At 35.9% G+C, this 12,414-nt stretch overlaps 1 long non-coding RNA gene across 1 annotated transcript in view; it reads left to right on the forward strand.

Moving 5' to 3' along the window:
• The window catches only part of LOC118252801 (uncharacterized), a 29,571-nt gene extending 21,724 nt beyond the window's left edge, over positions 1-7,847 (forward strand). Inside the window, exon 4 of the long non-coding RNA XR_004780252.1 lies at positions 7,503-7,847. This is a non-coding gene — a long non-coding RNA (uncharacterized LOC118252801). The remainder of the gene's footprint in view (positions 1-7,502) is intronic.
• Positions 7,848-12,414: the final 4,567 nt, after the last annotated feature.

Raw genomic sequence — 12,414 nt, forward strand, 5'->3', positions numbered from 1 at the left:
CCCATAGCTCTTCATTCCTTTAATGGTGCCAGTACTTCATGGGGATTGATGCTACTCACCTGAAAAAACAATCTGTAAAAGGAGAATATACGAGGGGAACAAATATGTTTTTAGCTCCTGCATTGAACAGGTTTCTGAAACACAGGAAAACAAACAATGAAATACACAAAACAAGACATAAGATCATCTTTTCTTTGGCTGGCACAGCCTTGTTAATCCCACCTGGACGGCTAATGACTCCCAAGGCTGACTCTGCTTGCTAATTTCTCTCTTTTTTCTATTTTCTATGTTACATTAATGTTACACTTCTTTACAATTTTGGAGGGAGGATGTAAAAAAGGATTTTCTATTGTAAACATCCATTTCATGATGTTCCCTTGACACTAATGGACATTTCACGTAGACTTCAAAGGTCACTGATATTGTTGTTATTTATCACTTGATCTACCACAAGTAGTAAAAGAGTAGGGGAAAAAAAAAAAAAGACATTTTGCAGAGATAATAGTTTTTTGTCACTTTATAACTTCTGTCATGGCTGTATAATGTACCACATACTGAGCTGAAAGTTCGGACAGAAGTTTACTATACCCATTATCATATGATTGAATAGAACTTAAATGGGTACAGGAAAAAGGTATTTTGAAGAGTCACAGACTATAATAAGAAAAAAAAAAGATATTTTGAAGAGTCACAGACTATAATGAGAAAAAAAAAAAGTGTAACCAAACATCACAAATTAAACATTGAATTTACATGAAGTAAGACTGCAGTCTTATTTTTGGATTTGAAACATCTACCATCTTCAAATCAAGCACTGATATGCTTGATGTGCATGTGTCTACATTTTAACTGATGACACATTCCACTGAATTCTCTTTTACTTATCTTTCTTTAATTACTCCCATGAGAAAATCTGCCCTTAGCTGTTTGGAACATGCTATAACCAAGACTGATGATTAAAACATGATGATCTTGAACGCCTTTTCCAACACAGATGATTCTATGATTCTATGACACAATGAGTATGGATTTCAGAAAGCCTTTGATAAAAGTCTGATTTAACAAGTCCCTCTTGTCCAACAGGTGTTGCACTACAGAGGACACAGATTACAGTACCAATCAAAATACTGCCAGACTGACACTATTCACAAGTAAATCTACCTCTGAAAAAATCACCAGCAATAGCTAGGACGAGAGCCTACTGATTTAACTGATTCCTTGTAAATGGCTTCATGTTTTGATGCTTTGACCCTTTTCCCCTTCATTTCTCTATAGTGATCTTTTTTAAGTTGATCTGAAAGAACATTTATTACCTCTTGTCACCTAAAAAGTAATTAACAATAAGCTATCTTATTTCTTTCTTAACAGCAATCCACTTTGTTCAGCTTCTTGGGAAAAATCAGAAGAAATGAGTCATCAGTAACAATCTAATCAAAGTAGACAGTGGTATAGAGAACAAGGACCAATAAATACAGGATTCATTGGGAATTTAATTATTGAAGATCTGACCAATTTTGCAGTAAGCCAACACAGAGTAATAGTATGAACATGATAAAAATTAAACAAAAGGAAAGATGGGAGAACTTCAAATAAAGTGGTAACACTGAAAAGGAAAGGAATAGGTATTCTAGCACTAATTATTTGAATTAAGTTTTTTTGTTGTTTTTACCCTCAGGACAGATCCTTCTTCCTGTTACATTCAAAGACTCTTAAACAAATTTGTCTCATCTTTTACTATTTAAATGAACTTTACACTGTTAATTAAAGTGATGGGTGTGGGGGGTAGGTGTGTTATGTGACAACCTACAGGCAAAAAGAACAGTATACACAGTAATTACAGCATCTGGTTACTTCAGAAAATATCAAGACAATGCAGGCAATCTGTTTCCAAGATGTTAATTAATTTCTGCATAAGAAAAATGACTTAAATGCATAAGAATAGACTTAAAGACACACAATGTGTCACAGAGAGGAACAGATAGACACATCACACATCATCCAGCTGTTGAAAATAGTTAACTCTAAATTGGACACTGCAACCTCTTTTGGAGACTAGTACAGTAAGCTGCGTCACATGCATTAAGATAGAAACTTGAAGTGGAAAATCAAAATGGTTTTTCTTTTTTAATTTTTTTTTTTTAAATAAATTTGGGGAAAAGATATGAACAGTTTTATCTCATACTCATGTGAAAAAAGATCTCAGCTCCTGCACTCAGAATGCCCCATTGTATTAGTAGAGAAAAGTTGCCATTGCGGCACTTCAAATGCTCATCTAATTCAGACATCATGGTAAAGCTAAGGCCAATGCAGTATCAAAGATCAGCACACAACAATCAAGCCCTTTTGTCAGAGCAGAGGAACTACAACAATCACTGACATGTATCCCAGTTAAACGATCCAAAAATGATAATGAAAGCTGATGTGATGGGATTGCCTCATACAAGTGTATTGTTTTGTGCAAGTCCCATCCCCTGAATAAACATGTTCAAGGAGGCCTACAAATGAAGAATTTCAATCAACTAGCATTGCAGCAACAAAGAGCCCATTAAAAACATGCACTAAGAGAATAAAGGAATAAATGAAGGCAGACACCAGGGAGGTTTTTTTTATAAGAAAAAAAAAAAAAAAAGAAAAGAAAAAAAAAGGGAAGCTTATCTGAAAAATCACATTCTTCTGTATTCCTCCCTATCATAAAAATCTCTCATCCATCTGAGCATTTCTTGTGTAATGATTATTTTGCTTTTCTGCTTAGACATATCCAGAAGTCTGACATGAATCCTCATGACCACCTTTAACCACTTCCTCATGAACTCTGGAATTAGCAGCAGGAAGGTTTGGTCATTCATTCAGTCACCCACTTGCATTAATGCTACTGCCGACAGCGATTCCTCAGCAATACTTATCTTACAGTGAGAGAGATGTGTGATGGATTTGATTCTTAACTGCAATGTATTAATACAGCTGCATCAAATTCTGTGATGTTGCATAGAACTAAGATTGAAAACTGTATCATCATGAATACCTTGACAAAGTGGATAACTGCGCTCTGCAGCAGACAGTATGCATCTTTGCTGGAAGCAAAACAAATGGTGTCTCCAACGTGTCTCATAAGGTTCTGTAGCCAGGCAGATTTTTGAAGAAATTAGATCAATTAGACAGAGGGCTTCTTTTCCTAATTCGAAGGCAAACTAAATGTAAGAAGTCCTGAATATCTGGATTTTCTAAGGAAAAAATGTTTCTAAATAACAGATAATATTTTGGCAAAGCTGGTGGGAGAAAAATATTTTGCTTCAGCTGCCCCAAACTAAATGATTTATGAAAGATTCTTTTGACAAAAATATTTTTTTTGTTTTAAACTTCTACTCCGAACTACCTCTGCTTGGCAGTTGCTAGCTTTGGCACTGCTCCAGCTGTCAAATACCACTAGACCCAAAACCTTTGGCTTAGTTTTTGCTCCTTGTATTAATAAATGGTTTAAGAAGTAATCAAACTTGCACTGAACCTGGAAGAAGGTATTAGCTGCACATCAAAAGACAGCAAAAGCCATGTATTGTTTTTACTTTTTGTTTTCCATTGTAGTACTGACCAACTAAGTAAGAAGTAGATTTTCATTAACAAATAAGAGTTTCTGAAGGGTTATGCCCAAGAACACAGCCGCCTAGTCTGGTCACAGAGTACCTGCAGCACGTCTCTCTTTAGACTGGAGCAGTTTTACCTTCTACAGTGGCTCATAAATTTGATCCATTTTGCACAATTATTTCATATATTACATGGCCTTGTCCTTGCCACATTCAAGCAACTCCTGAGGCATAATCAAAAAGCAAGGTGTAAGTAATTTAAACTGTTCTAGCATGCACTAACTTTCCCAAGGGCTCATCAACCCCTCTCCCTGCTACATGTGCAGACTTACATGTCATACAGTAGCAGAAATGTGGGCCTCCCCAAGATGTTGTAAGTGCCCATGCCCTCATATAACTGAGAGTACACATGCTGAAACAGGATATGGAGGCTGTATATCAGTCGTGGGATAGTGGAGGACTCTGGCTCTAAGAGGGCCATACTTTTCGTTACCTGGCAGAGGAAGTCTAAAGTATGTCTCTTGCCTACCTTCTTATGAGACTTGGCATCCACTGGCCTCAACAGTCAGTCACTCCTACAGTAAAGGATTCAGGCTGGAATTTGCAGATGGAATACAAGAAGGTAGACATATTCTTCTACTATTTTTTTTCTCCAGTTAAAGCCTACTCCTCGGTGTTAGGACTTCAGAGGAATTAATATCTCATCTGCAGTATGTGCATGTTCATCAGTAATAGCACAGTTTAATCTAAGTTAAAACACTGAAATCAGTGGAGTTATGTGAGATTTATACCACCCAGTTTGCAAACAGAATCTAGTCCTTAGGATGCCTACTATACTATTTTTATACTGTGACCTATTTTAGTAGTTATCTTAGGAGAGGAATGTTTAAGTGAAAATCACAGTAAATGAATGTGTGTCTCATTTGCATACTTTACAGACTATTCCACATATTAAACAAACATACATATATGTATTTAACTGAATACATATTGTGAAGATTAATAGAAAAATTGTCTAAAAACACTTAAAATTTAACAAAAGGTCTATTTATCTGTAGCTTGAGCCTTCAGAAGGGGTTTGAAGATTGTGTATTGTATTCAGATTCCATGTAACTGTCCTCTAATTTAATCACTTCTTCCTGTTTTATGTGTAAGGTGAGAGGCTTCAGGTAACTTAGAATGTGCATTTTCTTACAAGACATTACAAAGAATTAATCATGTATATGTCAAAATACACAGGCCTGTGTATTGTAAAATATGTAAAATACACATATTGTAAAACATGTAAAATACACAAGCATCCTGGATTGTATCAGGAAGTGTTGCCAGCAGGACCAGGGAGGTGATTGCCTCCTGTACTCTGCTCTAGTGAGGCCACACCTTGAGTACTGTGTTCAGTTTTGGCCCCCTCAGTACGAGAAAGACATTGAGGCCCTAGAGCGTGTCTAGAGAAGGGCTACGAAGCTGGTGAAGGGTCTGGAACAGAAGTAAGTCCTATGAGGAGCAGCTGAGGGAGAAGAGGAGGCTCAGGGGAGACCTCATGGCTCTCTACAACTACCTGAAATGAAGGTGTAGGGAGCTGGGGGTTGGCCTCTTCTCACAGATAACTAGCAATAGAACTAGAGGGAATGGCCTGAAGTTGTGCCAGGGGAGGTTTAGATTAGAAATTAGGAGACATTTCTTCTCAGAAAGAGTAGTCAGGCATTGGAACAGGTTGCCCAGGGAGGTGGTGGTGTCACCGTCCCTTGGGGTGTTTAAGAAAAGGTTGGACATGGTTCAGTGCATGACATTGGTAGTAGGGGGATGTTTGGACTGGATGATCCCGGAGGTCTTTTCCAACCTTAATAACTTTATTTTACTCTACTCTAAAATGTGTTGAATAAACCATTAAAAAATAAAATAAAAATCTGAATCCATGTGAAAAGGATTACCTGCATGAAGAACTAGTTCTTTATAAGTAAAACAAAAGCATTAAAATTTTTTTTTTTAAAAAACTACAATTATACTACTTTTTTTAAAAAAAGTTGTGTACTTAACCACAATGAACCAAGTGAAATAACATTAAATACAAAAATGCTTCAATATTCAACATAATCTGCATAACCAAGAGGGAAATCAAGTAGGATTTTGGCTCTAGTTGCTCTGAAAATGCATATTGCCTTCACACTTTGTGATATGTTACAGAAAAAAATAGAGTGCACATTTCGATTCTATTTTAAACAGGATCTATGAATAATCTCTGGACTCATCCATCCATATCAGACCTAAATCTTGCCATTTCTCCCAGAATAGCCAAGGCACATCAGCAAGGTCTCTAGGACTGTATTTCACATAACTACTTCAGTCCAACAGCAATTTTCCCCACTCAAGTCCTTCCACAGGCCTGTTAACATCATTGCCTCTCAGCACCTAGTCCAGATCAAGCTACCATTTCCAAAAGCAAACATAAATAAAGATGCTTTGTTGTTTTCAAGTCAACATTTATCCCACCTTCTTCCTCCTCGCAGTCTACTCTAGTACCTGATTTTGTCTCTGGCCCGATTACGCCTAACTTATATACTCCCCCAACAGGCTCTTACCTGTTGTGTCTGACACACTTCAGGAATAATAATAATGAAAAAAAATTAGTATGTAAAAGTCTTATTGATACTCATATACTCATTTTGCACATCATTGCATTCATTTTATTACTGAGATTAAAACATTTATCAGAATTTGTTAAAGCCAGCTGCATTTAACTGGGTTATGTTTAGAAGTGAGAAGTTTGATCCAGACATCATTCTTCATAGTACAACTGCTAGTTCTTCCAAAAAGTTTTAAAATATGTATGCTTTTTACATTATCAATGGTGCTTTGAGTTTATTCTTCTTTCTATCAGCATCTATAAGGGTCAAGGGATGCTTAAAATATGCTTACTAGACCTAAAAAACCTCTCATGCCTCTTCTTTACTTGCCTTAATAAAATGCTCTAAAGCTTTAATGTCATTTTCAGAAGTTTGAAGGAGAACTCCATTTTAAAATCTTTTACACAAAAATGTTGAAAGTTCTATTTTAATCTATCTTCTTCCCTTTTGGTAAAACTTGTACTAAGAATTCCCTTTGTTCTATGCTAAGTGCTTTCTGCATGACTATGAGGTATGTACAATCAGAGTTTATATATTAGTGGGAAACAATAGAATTAAGCTTTACAGTTTGAGTTTCGGGACTGATTATTTAAAACAAAGATGGGGAAGAAAAAATGGCCTGACAAATATGATTTTAGTGTAAGGAAAAGAAAGATTACAAAAGTTTCAGTTCCAGAAGGGTTCCTTTATAAAATAGACAATTGAAAAATATACTTCTGTAAGTGGGAATCAACTATTGTCATCATATTATGAGTAGGCTTACTTAATATTTCTTTTGGTGATTGCTGAAAATGTAAATGCAACTCAGTCTATGATTTTTGTTTCAAACTGCCCCTGGCAGTTGCTGTTTTCATGAAGAACACACATGGAATATGATAAATAGGACAAATGCAATCAAAATATATTTATCTGTTGATAACTTTTTTTGTTGTTGTTGTTATTGAGAAAATATTGTGAAAAAACATCACAGATCTCAAAATATTAGTGGCATGTTTATATGTGAAATCTTTTTTATTATTGCTGTAGCCGTAAAGAAAAATCTAAGAGCCACAATTCAAGCTCAATCTGATTCCTTTTGAAATGATGACTCTCTAATATTGTTTAATTGCCCGTGAAGATGTAAACAGGCTTATAATCCATAATAATTAGCCTACGAAAACTGGTTTAGGTTCAGGCAAATCATATGATATCATCATTTCTGGTTACTTTCCACAATAAAAGGAGAAAATTAGGAGGGATAATCTGTGAATGCAGTGGAAAGGGATGAAGAGTTTCATTAACTAAGAATTTGTCTTTCCAGCACACCTAGATTTTCCTGTATGCAGTCTCCATAAGGAGACACAAAGAATATCCATTCTACATGTTGAAATTCTTAATTGCGGACTAGCTATGAGCCAAAATTTGCAAGGAGAAAAAGAAACTACTGAGAGAGTCACAACAAAGACGACAAGAATCAAATCCCTCCTGCCTCTCTGCTTGGTGTCAGCAGGAGAAAAGATCTGTAGCTTGGAAACTTTACCATGCTTGTTTTAAGGGCAATGAACCACTTACACTTCAGCCTGCATTTCATAGTATACTTCAAATGATATATGTCCATTTAGCAACACCAGTTGCTGTTATATTCCAGCTAATGAACAAGCTGAAGATTGGAGCACACTAGTGTTTATCCTTTCACCTGAACAAACACTTTTCAGTATTTAAAATCTTTGCTATTTTAACATTGTTCCTAGGAATGAATATCAAACCGGTGACATTCCTGCATGAAAACATGTCACAGTGGACACAAATACTATCTATACTATTCACCACTCATATGTGGGACTTTAAGTGAACCTGTAAGTAGAAACTTATTGTACACTATGAAATAACGGTAATATAACAGTAACAACAACAATAATAATAAAAGCTTGGAATAAAGCTAGAGAGTATTGGCTGTATTTATTGTTAACAGAAAAAGGTTGGACTTTTCTACGTTCTTATATCCCCTTCAACCTACTTATAGAAAGTGAGCATATGCATATCTAGATGTGATCAAGAAGTATACCTTAGAGTTTGTGGTTTGTCCAGAAGGATCATGGAGGAAAAAATAAGGGGTAGGGGATAAAAGAAATAGTGGTTATATTCATTTCTATCCTTAATTTCATCTGGGACAATAACATTACCTATATACAGTTATGTTTCCCACCAAAGTCATGTTCTAGTCTCAAACAAACCAGTGAATATTCTATTCAGCTGCAAAGAAAAATAACATAGATAGAAAGAGTAACATGAGCAGCAGCTCTTTTAAAGAGCATCCTGGAATTTGTGCACGTGCATCTGTGTTTATATCTGCACATATATATTTTAATTTCAAAGCTGTTCTTTAAAGTTGATGAAAAATGGTGAAACTTTGGTTTTGTACACACAGACATTAGAAAACGTACTAATCACCTTATAAATGTGAAATAAGTCTGAATAACGGCTAGCACTCACGTTTAAAATCTAGTTGGATATCTAGAATTGAGAGACATTATTGAAACTACATGTTCTTTAATGATTTCAAAGAGACAATTTTATCTCAAGATTTTGAGATTACTGCAGCTAAGTTGATACATACACATGTACATGACAGAATACTGTAACATTTTGGTTTAAATAACAAAAAAGTAACCATGGTCAAAGTACATAATTGTCTCCTTCACAAAGATATGTTTGTATGAAAGATGAAAGTATGTTTGGAGAAACCACAGGAGTATCTTTTAAAATAGCAACATCCTTAACTATTTTCAGAAATTGTCATTTACTTGGAAAAGCAGGGGAGTGACCTTCAGCATATGTTTGGATGCAGTAGCCAAATTTTATTCCATTGTTTTATATTATTTTGCCAGTGTCTATAAAATTACAGTGTCAAAACAGGTTCTATTGAGATTAATGGCAAGATTCCCAAGACATTAGTAGGGTTGGATTTCACTCATCATTTAAAATATTCACTATTTATATGTTAAATTATGCATATGATTTTCAAAAGAATAAAATTATATCTGACAGTGAAATGCTGTTCAGTATGTCTCTCTCATTTGAAGAAAAGAATGCACTGACTGAATGTTGTGGGGCTGATTTCCAGAAAGCTACACAGGAGAGGCATGCAATCATCTGTTAGTTCAGTTCAGTTCTGTGTTAAGGTAAACATTTCAAAGTCTATGAAACATACATACAATTTCAATTTTTCTGACCATTCCAAATCACAACTTAGTATGCATCAACTGGGTTTCTGTCAATATGATTGGCTACTGTAGTCCAATTTTCAGAAGAGCTTAACTTCAGCTTTGCCATCAGAACAAATAAGATTATCAGCACAGGCTCTACATATGAGATGCTGACTTCTTTGAAAAATCTGTACACAACTATCATGGTTTTAGTTGTTTGATGCTGGCCTGAACATTTGATCTTCATCTAAGAACTAAAGTGGTGCCAAATCCTCTTTGAACAGCCTATTCCCCCTACCCATGTTCATCCTCAAAAATCCTCTCTATTACATCTGCAGGGTTAGCAGAATAATATAGCATATGGAGGAAAAGTCATATGTAGTCCAGCCACTTAGCTTTTTACTAATCACTCCTAGTGCTCACTACTCCATCCCATGGGAATATTTATTGTAATAATTAAAGACAAGGAAAAAAAAATAACAAATACCTTCTGAGCAAACTTGTCTGTTCTTATGAATTTCTCAAGATGGACTCAGCCTAAAGAAAGAACTTCTCAGTGCTGATAGAAATTCACATTTTGATGGATTTTGTATTGATTGCCAACATCAATGTGAAACCATGCATTTATTTGGGCCTGAAAATATGATTTTTTTTAAAATGGGCATCCAAACATTTACCGGACATTGAATTCTCAGTGATGAACATAGAGAGGCCCGTTTAGTTTTGGTTTGCCTTTTGTCCTGTTTGATGATTATATCCAGTGGCTTATATAGGTAATTCATCCTCTATCCCTGTGAGAACCATGTGAGTACAGTTATATTAATAAATATAGGACATATTTAGATCACTTTAAGTATTTGTTGTGGTTTAGCCCGGCTGGCAGCCAAACACCACACAGCCGTTCGCTCACCCTCCCCCCTCCCTCTCCGGGATGGGGGAGAGAAACGGGAAAGTGAAGCCTGTGAGTTGAGATAAAGACCGTTTATTAAGACAGGAAAAATAATAACAATAATAATAATAATAATAATAATAGTATTAATAGTAATAATGTGTACAAAATAAGTGATGCACAATGCAATTGCTCACCACCCGTTGACCGATGCCCAGCCTATCCCCGAGCAGCTGCCCCCCCGCCCCGGCTAGCCACCCCTATATATTGTTCAGCATGACGTCAGATGGTATGGAATACCCCTTTGGCCAGTTTGGGTCAGCTGTCCTGGGTCTGTCCCCTCCCAGCTCCTGCTGCACCCCCAGCCTGCTCGCTAGCAGGACAGAGCGAGAAGCTGAAAAGTCCTTGGCTTGGTGTAAGCATTGCTCTACAACAATTAAAACATCAGCATGTTATCAGCGCTCTTCTCATCCTAATCCAAAACATAACACCCTGCCAGCTACTAGGAGGAAAAATAACTCTGTCCTACCTGAAACCAGGACAGTATTTCGTAGAGAGGCTTAGTTTGTTACTGATTGTGAATGACATGAACACAAAGCTAAATGGTCTGCTTCCAGGACCAAAGAAAAATTAGAATTTTATGAGCATCCTTTGTGGCCCCATGAGAAAGGGAGATCTGAGGATTTTGCAGAACAATGTGCACCTTTAATTTATTAACATATTTCACAGGGAGAAAGAATATGAAAATGAAATAATACAAACACTGAATTACAGGTATAATAAGCTAAGAGTTTAATGCTAAAAGACTGGTCACAAATGCCAAGGACCATCAGTATGCAAATTAAATATAGCTGTGACCTCCCTTTGTCTCTCTAGCCATCAGCATTTTCAGATCAATTGAATGATGAGACAAAATGAAACTTCTAATATGATACTTTCTGAAAACACACATGGAAACAAAGCTTGCTATTGGGATGACAGTTATGCTTCAGTCATACCCAAATGACCAGGGTCATGAAGCAAGTGGACAAAATGAAAGACAAGACGGTCTGCAAATGACATCTCAAAGTCCTCCTTAAACACGGGAAGTACAGCATGCTTGCATGCTAAATTTATACCAGAGAAGAAAAGGAAAGGAGTAGGTAAGAACAACTGGAATATGTGGTTGTGAGTCACGGCGTTGATTCTAGGTGTCATATTTTTTCTCCCAAAGTAAAAGTCTTTGTTTAAACATAATTATAATTTGGGATGGATGCCCATATGTTGTACAGTATGAAATAACAAATATTTTACACAAGGGAAAAAGCATCATGGTGGAGACTTGGAATTTACTATTACAGACTTTTTTTTTTCTATGGCTCTGTTTAACTAGATGTTATGCAATACAAATACACACAGTGGTTTTCCAGACGAAATACTACAGAAGAATGGGACAAACCGGAGAGAAGGAAGGGAAAGAGAATATAGTTAAATAATAGGAATACAAATAGGAATTTTGTCTCTGTCCAATTAGACTACATTACATTTGCTAGAAAAGGCAGGTTCAAGAAGATGCATATGTGATTTTGGGTGGAATTTGTCACCTTCTTTGTGTCTGGCAAAAAAAATAAAAGCTTTTAAAAGCTAGATTATTTTCTTAACATGTTTTGCTTTGACATTTTACCTATTTCAAAACCGTTAAATAAGACTGAAAATGAGATAATTTAATTGTGTATTAAAGCAAAACAACTGCTCAGTCTGAAATCAACATACGCTTTGGGGCTTTTCTTATTTTCACAGAAAAAAAAAAAAAAGACAATTTTCCTTTGGGTTGTCCATTAATGTTCTTGGTTTGGTTCCACAAGCAAATTCAAAAGAAAAAGAGAAACAGAAGAGTTGCAGTCCTTTACAGAGCTGTACTCCTGCAACATATTGCTAGGTCATTAATGGTCAATGGGATGTTGGAGAGGAAATCACTCTTTCTCAAGTTTTCTTTAAAAATATTTTCCCTGAACCTTCATTTGCATTCACTTCTTTTCAAAAGTTCCTTTAAGGGTTTTGCCGTTGTTGCTCATGATAGCAGAACGCAATAAATTAGCACGGTAGTGTAAAATCTGTTAGCTTTTCAAAATTGTTTACTACATTAGAGCACAGCAGAA

This window comes from Cygnus atratus, chromosome 2 (genome assembly GCF_013377495.2).
Source record: "Cygnus atratus isolate AKBS03 ecotype Queensland, Australia chromosome 2, CAtr_DNAZoo_HiC_assembly, whole genome shotgun sequence".
Lineage (NCBI taxonomy): Eukaryota > Metazoa > Chordata > Aves > Anseriformes > Anatidae > Cygnus > Cygnus atratus.